Source organism: Pleurodeles waltl, chromosome 2_2 (assembly GCF_031143425.1).
Source record: "Pleurodeles waltl isolate 20211129_DDA chromosome 2_2, aPleWal1.hap1.20221129, whole genome shotgun sequence".
NCBI classification, from domain to species: Eukaryota; Metazoa; Chordata; class Amphibia; order Caudata; family Salamandridae; genus Pleurodeles; species Pleurodeles waltl.
Window position 1 is genome coordinate 996,388,198 of NC_090439.1, and position 15,445 is coordinate 996,403,642.

General features: G+C 43.6%; 1 protein-coding gene across 2 annotated transcripts in view; it reads right to left on the reverse strand.

The window, feature by feature from the left end:
- Positions 1 to 15,445, reverse strand: part of WASHC5 (WASH complex subunit 5) — a 326,030-nt gene that overhangs the window by 201,838 nt on the left and 108,747 nt on the right. The gene's annotated exons all lie outside the window — the stretch shown is intronic.

Below are 15,445 nucleotides of genomic sequence, written 5' to 3' on the forward strand. Positions count from 1 at the left end.
CCAGTCATTTGCTGGCAGAATCGCCACAGGTCCAGAAAAGTGCTGAAGAGTTGGTGTATGAGGTCCAATATTTATACCCGTTGCCTCTCCATTTAAGTGGGAGAAGCTTCTACAGGTTTCACTTTGAAGTGCACAGGTTTCCTGCCTCCCCTGCCCTTGTTCCAGAATAACTTCAGGGAGCTTGTCATTCTTTGTGTGGTGGCAGGACACAGTCTACTCAAGTGTAAGTAGGGCTGTGCCCAGCTCTGCCTTCCTGACCTGCCAAAGACGGCTCATCCAAGCACACTTAAGCTCTCTATTGTGTGTGGCTGTCTAGGAGGACTATGCAAAGCCCAATGGTCTGCTACTCCCAGTTATGAGACCTTGAACAGGCTGGAGGAACTAAACAGCTAAGCAGGAAAATGCCAAATTTCTAAAAGTGGCATTTTCAAAACTACTACTTTAAATCTGATTTTACCATAAGAGATGATTTTTCATTATAATTCCACAGACACCAAACATGAGCTGTTTACTTGTTCGCATTTGGAAGTTACAGCTTATTAAGTTTATTAAGGTAACTCCATTGTTATCCTATGGGAGAGGTATGCGTAATGAAAAACTAATTTAAATGTTTTGGACTATCAGGACATGTAAAACTCAAAATTACATGCCCTACTTTTTAAAAACACTGCACCTTGCTCTCTGGGCTATTTAGGACCTATCCTAGAGATGACATATGTATTAATAAGGAAAGTTTGGGCCTGGCAAAAGGTTTATTTTTCCAGGTCAAAAAGGCAGTTTAAACCTGCGCACACAGGATGCAATATAAGGTCTGAGACACGTTTAAAGGGCTACTTCAGTGGGTGGCACAATAAGCGCTACAGGTACACTAGTAGCATTTAATTTTACAGGCCTAGGTACATGTAATATTACTTTACTAAGGACTTATTAGTAAAGTAAATTTACCAATGGAGGATAAACCAATGTTACCATTTTTTAATTGTTTTATTAGGGTTTTCATATACAAACAATAAAACAGTTGTACAAATAATTTGCCTTATTACGGTTTGTCACACAGCTACCGCTCTATTGATTGGTAGGTGGCAGCACACCGTTTATCCCTACATCGGGTGGCTCAGCCACCAGAGTGCCACAGGATGAGGTAATGGAGATAGATTTGTTAATCCTGCATGAATTATTATGTCCTCTCTGATAACTGATTTAGTGTCCTTAAACTGGGGAGGAGGACGACAATTCAGACTCTATGATATGCAGGATCAAACGTATTGTGGAGGTACTGGGAGGGCCAGGGCAGAGCTCCAGCTATATTGTGGTGGGCACCACGAGTGAGGCTGGGAGTAAGGTTGCTCCCCAGTGTCTCTGACCCAGGACAGCAAATACCATTGTGACAGAGGGAAAGATCCTTAGGGCGCAGTAATGCATGAGCAGGGATATTTTAGGGTAATGAATAGTAGCTCGGCCCGACTCCCTCAGCCAAGGAGAGTGAAAGTGGTAGATAGGATGTGCAGAATGCTGGCCTCTGTGCCAAATTCATGGAGGGTAGTCATTGTTTCGGGTGAGTTACTCAAAGTGATCGAAGAGGATGTCCCAGGCCACTGAAATGGGTTTCTTGCTTAGGTGCTGGACTTCTTCGTAATGCACCATATCCGCATTGCCCTGTACCATGTAGCCTTTGAGGGCATCCATTCCGCTCTCTACTGTAGGGTGGGGACTCACTTAGTGGGCAGGTTGGCCATGCCAGCAAAGCTTATCCTCACTTTGTGTCGCTTCCTAAGCTTGACTATGCCAAGTGTGCAAGCTTACCACAAGTTGATATCAGTAAGTTTGGTAACTTCATTTAGTACAGTGTGGATGGAGTGCCAGTAAGAGGATAAGGCTGGGCTGGACAAGGACATGTGCTGTAGATCGGTAGAGACCAACTGCCACTGGGGCAACTGAGGCGTGTTTGAGGGAAGAAGCAGTTGAGCTATTCTGGCATCAATAGGCCCTGTGTTAGATAGGGAATTGTATACTTTTACACCAGGCATTTCTTGTTGAAAACATTTCAGAGTCTGTTCCTAATCCTTGTAACATAAAGCCCATCCTATATCGTCCTTACATTTCCCTTTCGGAGCTGCCAATGGGTACTCGGTGTGTTTCAGTATGGCCTTATAAATCCACATTATTAAGTGGCGTCCTGTCCCCATGTGCAATAAAGGCCGTGTAACTGAGTGCATCTGGGGTTCTTTATCTCGTGTGGACCAGAGGACTTGGTACGAGTGCACAGCTGCCTACATGTGAGAAACTGTCCACATGGAATAGCATGTTCTGAGAGAGGTTGGTAGAAGGTGAATTGAAGTCAATCAGCAAAGAGGTCCCTACTCTGCTTAAGGATCGCTCATGCTAGCTCCTCAAGTCAGAGGCACATTAAAATCAAGGAAATCATGTCAGGCCCAGCAGGGGAAGCGCTGGGACATATGATGGAATGTAGAGCATGATGCAGTAAACCCGTGCAAGGCATTTGCGGGAGATCACGCCTTGTAGGGGCTATGTGGCACGGGGAGCAGGAAATTACGAAGCATAAATACAGTAAAGGTTGAGGATGCATTGCATATCTCTCCCATAAGCCGCCCGCTAGCCATGATGACACCCACTATAGTAGTGCCACTAGGCAGTACGCCTCTAACGATGGGGCACCAAGCCAACTGGGTGCTACACATTTTTCAGTACAATTAGGTGATGCTGGTCTTCCCAGATAAGTACCCCTAGCATTGTGTTGTGATTTTGGAAACAATCTATTGGGGAAAGACAGGTTCATTTACAAAGTAGTAGAGTAGTCGAGGTAGGAATATAATTTTGGGTAGACTTTTCTAGAACTGAACTTGAGGTTTAAGGGCAGAAAGGGCTCTCTTGAAGTTCTTTCATGGAGATCAACTGGGGAGTGATAGATACGGACTCCGAGGTAGTGGACCATGTTGCTTTTCCAATTCAATTGGTTTCTCAAAGCCTCACCTCGAGTGGGGCCTCACTGTGGCTGAGCAGGTACACACACAACTTGGCCCAGTTGATTCGGAGGTCTGCTGCCTGTGCAAACGTATGAAGAGTGGCATGGATGGAGAAGAAGTCTGAGTGAGTGGAGCAGGATGTCAGCTTGTAAAGCCACTGTGTGGGTGGCATCATTTATGGGAATTCCCAAGACCCTACCTTTGAGGCAAAGCTCAGCAGCAAGGAGCTCAATGGCTATCGCAAGTAAGAGAGGCGACAGGGGACAACCCTGTCTGGTGCCCATGCCTGCGGAAAATGGTGGCAAGATAAGATGGTCCAAGTGGATTCTGGCAGTGGGCCTGGTGTACATCAGTTTTGTGTAGGCCAAGAGGCGTCTACCGACCCCGAATCTGACCAGCACTCAAAATGATAGTCCCATTTGAGTGTGTCTTGGAAAAGGTAGTCTTATTTGAGAGTGTCAAAAGTCCTTCTCATATCTAACATCAGGCAGGCTGCATGTGGGAACTGGTTGGGGGCTTGGTCCATTAGGTCAAACAGCCGTTGAATACTTTGAGATGTACTGCGCCCTGGTGCGAGTAAATTAGCTCGGGTAATATCTGGGCATATCAATCAGCCAGGATCTTTCCCAGAATCTTATAATCCATACCAAAGATTGTGATAGGTCAGTAAGATGATAGTTGGGTCTGATCCCTGTAGGGTTTCGTAAGGGACATCAGGAAAGATTCCTGTAGAGATAGAGGCAGTACTCCAGTCATTAAATTTCTCTGCCATTGTAGGGGGCTAGGCATGCGGTTAAGGTGCTATAGTAGTCTATTGGTACCCCATCTAGGCCTGGGGTTTTATTCCTGGCTAAATCCAGAATAGCTTGTTTGATTTCGGGAATCATAATGCGTACATCTACGTCATCTTTGAGGGTGCTAGGGATGTGTGGGAAAGTGAGGCATGCAAGGAAAGTGTCAACACCCAAGAACGGGGATGTCTTGTATACAGAGGAGTAATATTTGACGAAAGCATTCAAGATGTCTCACTGTGTGAACAGACTATATCCAGGGGCCAGGGATAAAGTAACCAGATTTGTCTCCCTCTCAATGCGTCTTGGCTACATAGGCACTGAAGCAGCGCAGTCGATTCAGGACAGCGATGTGACAGGTTTTGGCTTCAGTGGGCATAGGGTTTTTAGAGTATCCTCGACCACAGCCACTTCAAGTGCTGGGTATAAGTATCTTAGCCTCCCCAAACTTCTGCTTGAAGACTCCGCAAACCCTACCAGTTCCTGCAGGCAGATCCCTCTCATGACCACCTTAAACATGTTCCACTTGAGCACCCTAGTAGACACCACGGCATGATTCTTTTCATAGTATTCTCTTCAAAGTGTCTGATGTGTTACTCCCAGGATTTACAAAATGTTGGATCGTCTAGCGTTTCCTGGGACAGGCACCATGTGGAGACTGGGGCATTCCATGCTACGTCCACTGTGTGGGTGTCAAGGTGAGAAATGATACGTCCCAGTTAATCAGCATGGGTGATTCTGTCCGGGATGTAGGAGGAACACAGTATACGATCAAGGCGAAAGCAGAGGTCATGTGGTGCAGAGTGGAATGAGTAGAGTTGAGAGTGTGGATGCAGGGTCCTCCAGGCGTCAGCAAGTACCCACTGATAAACTCACCCTGCAAAGTGCTCTGACTGGATGTTCAGAGGACAGCGAGGGAGGAGAGAATGGGAGCAATATAGTGGTATATCAAGTATTCAATTTTAATCTCCACCCAATATCCATGACACCCCAGTTCTGCGTCCAAGTAACCCAGAGTGGGGCCCAGAACGCCCCCTGATCAGTGTTTGGGGCATACATGCTCCCCAAGAGGATACGTGAGCTGGTTGTTCAGCCTTTGACTAGCACGTACCACCCCTTCTTGTCTATGACCATGTTGTGCAGCTGGAAGGGGACGCCCAGTCAGATCCAGACTAGCACTCCGTGGGTGAATGCCAAGTAAGTAGTGGCAAAGTCGCTGCAGTTCCACAGCCGTTGTGTGGGTTTCTTGAACAAATATGATGTGGGGCTTCTGACGTTTGATATAGGAGTAGACTGAGTGATGCTTTTTAGCATGTGCATACCGCGCATGTTCAGGGTAAGGAACCTGGTCTTAGTGGATAAAGCCATAGTGTGTTTGTTTGTATGTGCCAGGATGGGGCTCTGTGAGCCCCACCAGGAAATCCCTACTACACCAGTTGTGATAGTGTAGCTGCCCAAACACGGTCATGTGAAAGTTCTCCGCCTACCTGGTCGTATTGTTTGGTTGTGAACTGAGTTAACATGGCAATACACTGAATCAACAACTCATGGGGCCTGCTGCTAATGGCTGCAAACCCAAACAGACTAAAGCATTGACCCATGAAGGAAGAGAGGGCAGTAGCGTAGCGATAAAGAGAAAGATGTGAGGGTGGTTCAGCTGGTTTCCAGCATCTAATTTGGATTCCCTGGTGGGGGAAGGCAGAGCAGGATCTTCACGCTCCTGCGTCGTGTGGCATCCACGCATTCGGGGTGGAGGGGTGGAAAGCTTTGTGTTGCCGGCTCACCAGTCCTCGGTGAGGTCAGGAACTCTGCTGGTGGCCCGTGGTCTGTGTCTGCCGGGTCACCACCTGACAGAGTAAGCCATCACTGCGGGGGTTTCTCCATGCTCCGCCTCTGCTCCCCCGTCATTGGTGAAGGTTCAGGTGGGAGTGGGAAAGGGCAGGCACAGTGACATGCCTATTCCCCCGGGTATCCCATCTGCCTGGGGGGGGGGTGATGAATATTGGTGAGTGAAGCTGGCAGGCAGACAGCCTTGCTGCTCTGGTGCCAACTCTTGTCCCCCAACGGCCGTCGTGAATGTCTGACAGTGATAAGCAGGTCGTCCCCAGTCAAGCTTGATGCTGAGAACTCACATAGTATTTAGGTAGATTACTAGGCTGGTGGTGCGGAGCTCTAACAGGGAGGACCATCTTGGCCAGCCAGGCCACACCCCCATAAGCCGATCTTACCATGTTTAAGGTTTGATCACATGCACTTTAGCACTGGATAGCAGTGGTTAAGTGCACAGAGTAGTAAGGCCAGCAAAATTGAGATCATCCAAAAAAGAGGAGGAAGACAAAAAGTCTGCAGAAGACCACCCTAAGGCTCACAAGCCTAACAGGCCTCATCTGATTTCTCATGTGGCCACTGAAAGTTTATAGGCCTGGACCATACAAACGGCAAAGTGAAATGAAGCAACTGCATTTAAACCCTATCATTATGCCACTTACATAGAGACACAACTGGCCTCGTGTACTAGCCTTTACCCAGGTCACCCAGGCAAACTACAATAAGAGACCAGACGGTAGGAGACTTGCCCCTCACACTTCTAGCTACTGAAGGTAGGAATTCAGCCACATAGCTGCAAATTTGGATTTGAACTTGCTTCATCCTTTTTATTTTGCTCCATACCAGGTACCTTCAATGTTTGATTTGGTATGCCCATTAAAAATAAAGTACAGATCTAGGCAGGTTTTTCTAGTGCCTCTCTCCCACTGCCTTCGCTTGTTAAGGCTACATTGCATCTACCTCGTCCCCTACCCGGCTTGCTCAAGTAATTTTAGATAGACATGGATTTTTATAGTTGCTTCTGGGAGGTAGGGCATCTTTTCAGCCTCACTGTCTCATCCATGTTTTGCGTAGAAGTTGCTGTGTCACATTAGTGTTTGTCACCATTCATTTGTATTTGTTTCAATTAAGCTTTATTATATTAGGAAATCAATGTTTATTTTAAAGTTCTTGTTTTGTTTTAAAAATTATTTATTGATTTTGAGGATATACAGGGGAGAAGGAAAACCATTTCCGTTACATACAGTGCTTACAGTACTCATACAGATCTAGTCTTTATAATGTTTGAGTTGTACAACACTTGAATGATAAAACTGTAAAGATTAGTTTTTGAAAAACAGAGAATCAACTGTTTGAAGAGAAGCATAATGATTATAGCTTTATTGTTAAGGATCATAAAGCCCACAGGGGATAGAGAGGGGAGAGGACGGGAAGAAGAGGGACTCTGCAATGTTGACAGGCTGAGCGATGTGGAGGTAATGTTGCCAATAGTGTCTTTCTGTGTATTTACTTAGCGCCACATTGTGGCGAAAAGGTGGGTCTTATATTTCAAATTTTATGTTTGTATTAGCTAGGTATTAGTCTAGGAAATAGAATGAAAAGGTGGGTTGATTTTCTGGATGTAAAGATCTAGTTTATTTCATAGTTTGTGCAGATTTTCAGAGTTGAAGTTGTTGTTGATTAATGAGTTATCCGATCTTTTTACGAAGCGTACCCATGCCCACCAGGTGTGGTGAGTTAGGTTTTTGTATGATTTCCATTCACACAAGTTATTCTTAATTCCTATAGTTAGAAATATATCTAAATGACTTCTATCTTGTATGTTGAGATTTCTATGTTGTAGATTTCATTTACCATGGTTTAGATGTCTCTCCAGAATGATTTTAGGATAGGACAGTAAAAACATGTGATTAAGAGTGCCTGGGGAATTGTGACAGTTCCAAGATTTGTCTGATTCAAGGAAGCCTAGTTCGAAGAGTTTTTCTGGTCTCCAATGAGCTTTAGTGCAAGGTCCAGTATTTACACTACGACAGAATGGGAGATATTTTATACCTGTTGAAAGGGTCCACATTTTTTTTTATGTGTGATCTGTTATGACCGTGTCATCAGCTGGAGGGTGTGGGGTATTCCACTTGCCTTGGGTCTCAGAAAGTAATTTGTTGTTCACATTACAGACATTTATGATTTTATATCTTATTGTTGCTTCGTGAGGTAGTTTTGTGAGAAAGCTAACAAGGCTTTTACCTTTGTTTACAGCGACCTTAAATTGAGAACATTGTAGAAAGCTATGTTTTTAAGATTTATTTGGCCTGCATTTCTGCAAAGGACTTGGGATTGGTTGCAGAGCCTAGATCAATAAGATATAGGATATTTTTTCTTGCCCATGAGGACCATATGCGTGGTTTGCTTTTGATTTTTATTTTATAATTCTAGAGGGATGCATATTCAGAGTCTTGTATGTTGTTTGTGAATGTTTTATCAATAATTTTAAGGGCTGCAAAAGTGTCCTTAAATATGATCTTGGAGGTGTTAAAATCAAATTATTTCATTGTTACGGTTGATAATAGTGAGACGGGTTTGTGAGGTTTCCTTTAATGTGTCAGCAAAGAGATTTGTCATTGTCGGTAGTGTGGTGCCACCATGAGGCTTGTTTAATGAGGAAGGCAAACTGGTATTTATAGAAGTTTGGGATGTTCAGTCCTCCATAACATTTATCCAATTTTAGTTTTTTGGAGGGTGATTCTGCCTCTTTTCCCTTTCCAAAGAAAATCGGACAGAAGAGAATCAGTGTTTTTGAAGAAATTTGTTGAAAGTTGAAACAGTAACAGAGGTTATAAAGTTTATATGCGGGTGATCAGCATGTTGATGCATTCTGCACGTCCCCACTATGTCATGTATTTAGGGGACCAAGATGATAGTATGTCTAACTTTTTTGAGAAGGGATTCTTCAGCTAATTTTCTAGTATCCTCTAGGTTATTTTTTTAACTTATTCCTAGGTATTTGATTTGGGAAGGTTGACATTGTAGATTTGTGTTGTTCAGTATGGCTGGGAAGGCAAGATTGTTTATTGGGAACAATTCTGATCTCTCGACAGTTAGAGAGCATTCAGCATAAACTGAAATTTCATTGAGGTATGGCCATCACAGCATCTTGTGAAAAGTTTAAGAAGTCAGCATAAGTATCAACTTTGTGGGTGTCATTAGCAAAAGGTAGTCCTTTTATGTCTGTATTAGATCTGATTGCTGCTAGAAGAGGTTCTATGGCTAAGAGATGTAGTAGAGGGGATGAAGGCAGTCTTGTCTTGTTCTTTGGGCTAGGTTAATTTTGTCTGAAAGATGTCCATTAACTGAGATTCAGGCTGAGGATTGCTCTAATAGGGCAAATACCTGCTGGATAAAACCGTTTTCTAAGTTTAGCAAATACATTACTGTGTGAAAGAAAGCCCAGGAAACCTTTTCAGCATCTAGGGCCATGGCGATGGTGGGAGATGGTAGTGTTTTAGCTTTTTCAATGATGAGACAGAAGAGTCTGATATTGTCAGATCTAAGTCTTCCTTTTACGAAACCAGTTTGGGCTAAGTGTATGAGAGTTGGGAGGACTTTTTCTAATCTAATTGCTAAAACGTTTGTGTATATTTTACAATCTACTTTTATTAGGGAGATGGGTCTGTAATTTTTAACTTCAAGAGGATCTTTCCCTTCTTTGTGGATTACAGTTATTGTGGATTCTGCTGTTGCGCCTGTTACTTTGCCGGTGGTTTCAAAGTGTTTGAACAGGGATTTCATGTGGGGTAGTAGATTGTTTGGAAAGTTTTGTAAAAGCTGGCTGGAAACCATCAGGTCCAAGTGCTTTCACAGTTGTTAGGGAATCTATAGCAGGTCTAATTTCAGTTGAGGATATGGGTTAGTTAAGTGCTGTCTCAGGTGAATTTGTCTAGGTATTTTAGGTGTTCATTGGGAGTGGAATGTTTGTTTGGGGTTATATAGTTCCTGATAGCAGTTTTTTTGAAGATTTCAGTTATTTGTTGAGGGTCAACTGTAGTTGCTCCCGTTTTATTCTTAATCGCTGTGATAAGGTTGATTTGTAAATTTAGGTCAGTTGCGAGGGTTGTGCCTGCTTTGTTGGATTATTTGAATTTTTTAAATTTGTTTTGTATCAGGATGTGGGGATGCTTACTTATTATTTAGTTGTATTCATATTTTAGAGTTTTCAACTGGGAAAGGAGATTTTTGTTTTCTGAGTTTTTAAAGTTGTTTTCAAGTTGTTGGATAGTGACTTTTAGTTAATTTCATATTTTATTTGTTAGTTTGTTTATATTGGACATGATATTAATGATTTCTCCTCAAATAATAGCTTTCATCGCATCCCATATGGTTTCTTGGGGGACTTCTCGGTGTTGTTTCTCCAAAAAGTTGTTAGTAGCTGTTCCTATTTTGTCTATGAGGGTTTGATCATCAATTATCTCTTGATTCATTCTCCATTGTTTCATTTTAGGGTTGTTATGAGCTTCTTGTTGTTCTGCGTAGATTCACGCATGGTCAGACACTAGAATGGGTTTGATGGCAAGAACAGAAGTGTGAGGCGTGAGTACATTATTTGTAGGTTTATAGTAATTTCTGGAAAACATGTAATGGGGTAGGAATAAAAAGTGAAGTAATGTGTTGTGGGATTATGGAGGCGCCAAACATCATCAAGGCATTTTTTTTTTTTTCACAAAGGGATCCCATTTGTTTGGCAAGACAAATTCCTGTCTAGTATAGAGTCTTAGGGAAGATGAAAATCGCCAACTAGTATTATGCCCGAGTCGTTGGGTAGTTTGCAGAGTTTTTCATTCAAGGTTATCCAGAACTGTGGATCATCAGCTGTCAGAGCATGTATGTTAATTATGTAGAATGCTGTAGAATTTTATTAAGGACCGGAGGTGAGGATTATGCATATCTTTCTTCAGTTTATTAAATAGCAGCCGAACATTAATCAAACTACTACTCCCATGACAGCTTGGGAAAATGGAGTACATTAACAACTAATAAAAACATTTATTTGGAGCCAATCAGGAACAGGCAGTCCATGCCATAGTCCCTTGTTTGTGTTTCCTTCTCCTCTTTCTTTGCTGCTCGCAGCCGAGATAAGTTGACCTTTCCTTATTCTAAAGTTTGTTTTTCGTTTATCTGTTGTTTAAATCTTCTTTATGGCCTTCCTGTGAAGGAGCTTAATTTATTTCATCGCAGGAGCATTCTCGCTCCTTCATGAGGGTTTATTTCTGGTGCACTTCAGCGAGGTTTTAACGACCGCCAGATGGTGCTCATTTGACAACAGACGCGCTGAGGGAGACACGGCTTCGTTTTCCTCTCAGCACAAAGCTTCGCACCTCCTCTCAGCGCGTTCTGTCATTTTTGCCTGGAGAGAGACACCCTTATTAGAATAAGGGTCGGTATTAATATATTCAATTATCGACGCCCCGTTTTCTGCTTATGGGTCTGTATTGCTTATTCTGAGATCCCTTTGGGTCTGTATTTGGCCATATTGGCCGTTTTGTGTGACAATCTCCCAGGCAAAGTAAATATTTACATTTTACATATATTTTTTACCCTCTTTTAAATATATTGTGCACCGGGGTGAAGTGTCCCTGGCTCTAGCCTTTTGATATTCTGAGTGTATTTACACTCTTAAAGGTTTATGTTGACCCCCAGCCTCTAGACTGTTCATATCTGCCCGATTTAATTTAACCAAATTTATTAACATTAACCTTCATTCATATCATTATGGATCCTAATGATGATGAGGAGTTTTTTGGCGCTATTGATGCGTCTATCTACAGGGCAGTTTCTGAAGCAACTGGTTCTCTTGAGGACAGGCTCTCTTAACAAATAGTACTTGAGTGTGCAAAATACTCAGCCTCCAATACCATTCCTTCAGGCCCTCCTGCCTCTAACGATCCATTCGCGGTTGCGCCTCCAGCTAAGCGTCCTCGCAAAATAGGTGTTGATAGAGATGTTTTTGATCGTGTCAAAAAATTCCTCATTTCCCTTTATGACCCCTCCCTTTCCTTAGATTCTTCAAGACCCCCATCCCCCTCCCTGCAACACGATTCTTCTGGGGATCAGGATGACTATGCCAGTCCATCCAGACCTTGGCTTCCTTCCTGTCCTCAGCCTGCTCCTGCAGTTTCGGATACGTAAGACCCAGATGAAATTGTTCACCCTAAGTCTTCCAAATGGCCCCGTCCGAGAAAGTAGCGATTTATGTGGCAGGGTGCATTCGGAAACTCCTAGAGAAAGAATCTCGTAACTGTCTCAGGGCTGAATTCCCCCACCCTTCCTTGGTAGACAAAGTCGCCAGACCTCCTGAGTTGGACCCCAGGATGTCCACCTTCTTGCAAAAATGTATAAAAGATCCTAGAAAAGGAATTGATAGACCTTGGAGGGCATGTCAAGATAAACGTCTTCATGTCCTAGGCCCTTTAACAAAAATCCTTGACATGGCTGAAGATGCTAAGTCTTTTGGTGCATTCATTTCTCCTGAAGTCCTCTCTGGATGGGCACAGCATGCTATTATTTTCTTGGGGGACGCAAACTGTGCTCCCTTTACTGAACGTCGGCGTTCACTGTTAATTAAAGTGGACCCTAAGCTAGGAGATCTGGCTGATTCTGAGGCGGGTGTTGTGGCTCAAGGAGGCTTATTCGGAGAACCCTTCATAAAGGAATTAGGGAAGTTTGTAAACACTTTCACTTCCCTGGACAAGGCACAGTCTTCTATGAAGAGAGTGTTTCCCACCCGAATTTTCCACGGGGCCGGTTGAGGTAGTGGCCGCCCGGCCTGCCGCGCACAACCACTCAACTCTTTCGGAGGACAAGGCTCCAGGTAAGGACAATTTCAAGACCAGAACCTTTTTGCCAATTTCTACCAAACTAGAAGCAGATGCTTCAGGCATCTAGGTGGTAGAGGATCTGCAACAACATCCTCTTACGGTAAGTGTTATCCCTTCTAAAAGTAGGAGGTCGTTTGGTGAATTTTATCCAGGCATGGAGACAAATAACGCAAGATGCATGGGTTTTGCAGACAATACAAGTATTCCAGGTAGAATATGTTGGGGCTCCCAGGCAGGTTTCATGCCCAAATCCTCATGTGTTTTCCTTACAGGACACTATTTTGGTGGACGCAGAGGTTGTGCCTTGCTGAACAAAGGGGCTATTTGCCCAGCGATACCGCATCAGCCGGTGTTCATAAGCAATCTCTTCCTGGTAGACAAAATCAATGGCGGTCAGCGACCTGTGATCAATCTGAAGAAATTCAATGAATGGCTAATTTACCATCATTTCAAAATGGAAGGGATTCACCTTCTTCGCGATGTACTGCGTCCTCTCAATTGGTTGGTTTGTCTCGACTTAAAAGACGCTTATCTCACTATAACTATCTTCCCTCCACACAGGCGTTTTCTTTTATTTGTTTGGAGAAATCAAACATTCGAGTTCACTACCCTTCCGTTCGGTCTATCCTCAGTGCCTTGGTGCTTCACAAAAGGTCCTCAAACCTGTCATGGGACATCTCAGAGCGCAAGGGATACGACTAATCATCTACCTCAACGACATTTTACTTTTAACCCAAAGGTCCCAGGCAACTCTCTGCACAAGGTCACAGTCAACTTGCTACAAGATCTAGATTTTGTCATAAACGAGTCCAAATCTCTCTTAACCCCTTCTCAAAGAGCAGTCTTTCTAGGTTTCACCATAGATTTGATTTCGGCTACTCTAAGCCTTACATCTCGCAAAATGACGAAAATTTGTCACAAATTACGTTGTACTTTAGCCAAACAAAAGGTTTCCCTCAGACAAATTGCCCGCTTGATAGGACACCTCTTCCATTCAGGCAGTTTTTCCTGGTCCTCTACATTATCGAGCTCTTCAACGTCTCAAAGCAGCTCATTTTCCCAAGAGACTAACGTATTCTCAAAAGGTACTTCTCTTGCAAGAAGAGACAGAGGAAATTCATTGGTAGCTTTCGCATATGGAAGCCTGGAACGGCAGAGCAATCTTCGGTTCCGCTCCAGATTTCATAATCAAATCAGATGCCAGCAGATCAGGTTGGGGGGCTCGATGTGGAGATTTCTCCACTGAGGGAACATGGTCCCCGGAGGAACAAAAGCTACATATAAATCATCTCGAGCTTTTAGCTGGTTCATTTGCAGTCAAGTGCTGGACCAAAGCCTCAATCCAATCGAGTGCTCTCCTAAAGATGGGCAATATATCTGCGGTCTGCTATATTAATCACCTAGGGGGCACCCGATCCAAGGCACTCGCTAATCTGGTGACCAGTTTTTGACAATACTGACTGGATCATCAGATTTCGGTCACAGCGCAATACCTTCCGGGCAATCAGAATTAGGTTGCGGATTTTCATTCCTGACACCTCAGGGACTCCAGTATGTGGAAACTCCATCCAGACATGTTTTCTCGTCTTCTGCACCTTTAGGGTCCATTTACAGTGGATCTTTTGCATCCAGATTAGATGACCAACTACCCAGATTTTTCAGTTGGAGACCAGATCCGTTGGCAGCTGCCTAGGATGCTTTCCTTTAGGACTGGAGTCAAGAGAAAGCTTACGCTTTTCCTCCCTTTGTGATGATTACTCGAACGTCTGCACAGGTACGTCGACAATCAGCAACCCCAATTTGGTAGTCTCAAGTTTGGTTTCCAGTTCTTCTGGAACTTTCTTGGGATTCTCCAATCCGACTCACCCTGTTTCCTTCGCTTCTTCTCAGTCCGAATGAAACGCTTCATCAGATGGTTCTAGAAGGCTCCTTATCCTTGATGGCGTGGTGAATTTCTGGGTACGATGGTCGGTCCCGGGACTTTCGCAACAAGCTGAAGAGTTACTATCTAAAGCATGGGCTCCCAGTACCTGTAAATGTTATAGATCAGCATGGAGTAGATGGGCCCGTTGGTGTTTGCAAAGCAATTTCAATCCAGTGGAAACAAATGTAGTCCATGTTCTTAATTTTCTTGCAGACCTCACTTCAAGAGACCTTGCATATCGTTCTATTAATTCATATAGATCCTCTATTTTGGCTAGACATACTTTGGTGGATGGTTTTCCTGTGGGAGAACATAAACTACTGTGTCGTCTTCTCTGAGGCATAAGGCTCTCTTTACCTCCTGAACCCTGCTATTCACCCCTTTGGGATGTCAATCAAGTTCTAAACCTCTTTTTGTCTTGGTAACCTAACCAGTATCTTTCCAGGAAAGAACTTTCTGCTAAATTAGCCATGCTTCTTTGTTTAATATTGTGTAGAAGAGTTTCTGACATCCGTGCTTTAGATATCCCTAACAGGACTTTTTCCCCTTCGGGAGTCTCCTTTACGTTAAGTAGACAAACACAGACCAATACCAGAGTAATCTCTTATTCTGCTTTCCCAGGCGCTCCAAAACTGTGTGTCGTGTGATGCCTCAAAGCATATGAGGAGACGTCCACAGAGATTCGCCAACTCCTTATTGCTTTGCGTAAGACGCATAAAGCTGTTACCTCTCCTACCATTGCTCTTGGGTTCGTTGGATCATGCAGGAAGCTGGCATTAGCGTTCCTCTCTTTGGTGCTCATGCCACTCGTGGAGCTATGGCTTCCAAAGCATTTAGCTAAGGTGCTCGTCTGGAAGATATCATGAAGGCAGCAGACTGGTCTTCGGACTCTACTTTTAAGAGGTTTTATTTTAAAACAGTTTTAGATATCGCTCAATTGGTTGTGGACAAAATTTGAACTAGCATAATCCTTGTCTCCAGTCCTGATATAGAATGAAAAATTTCCTAGATATCGTAACAGAAAGTTTCAATTCTATAAAGAACTCGGGC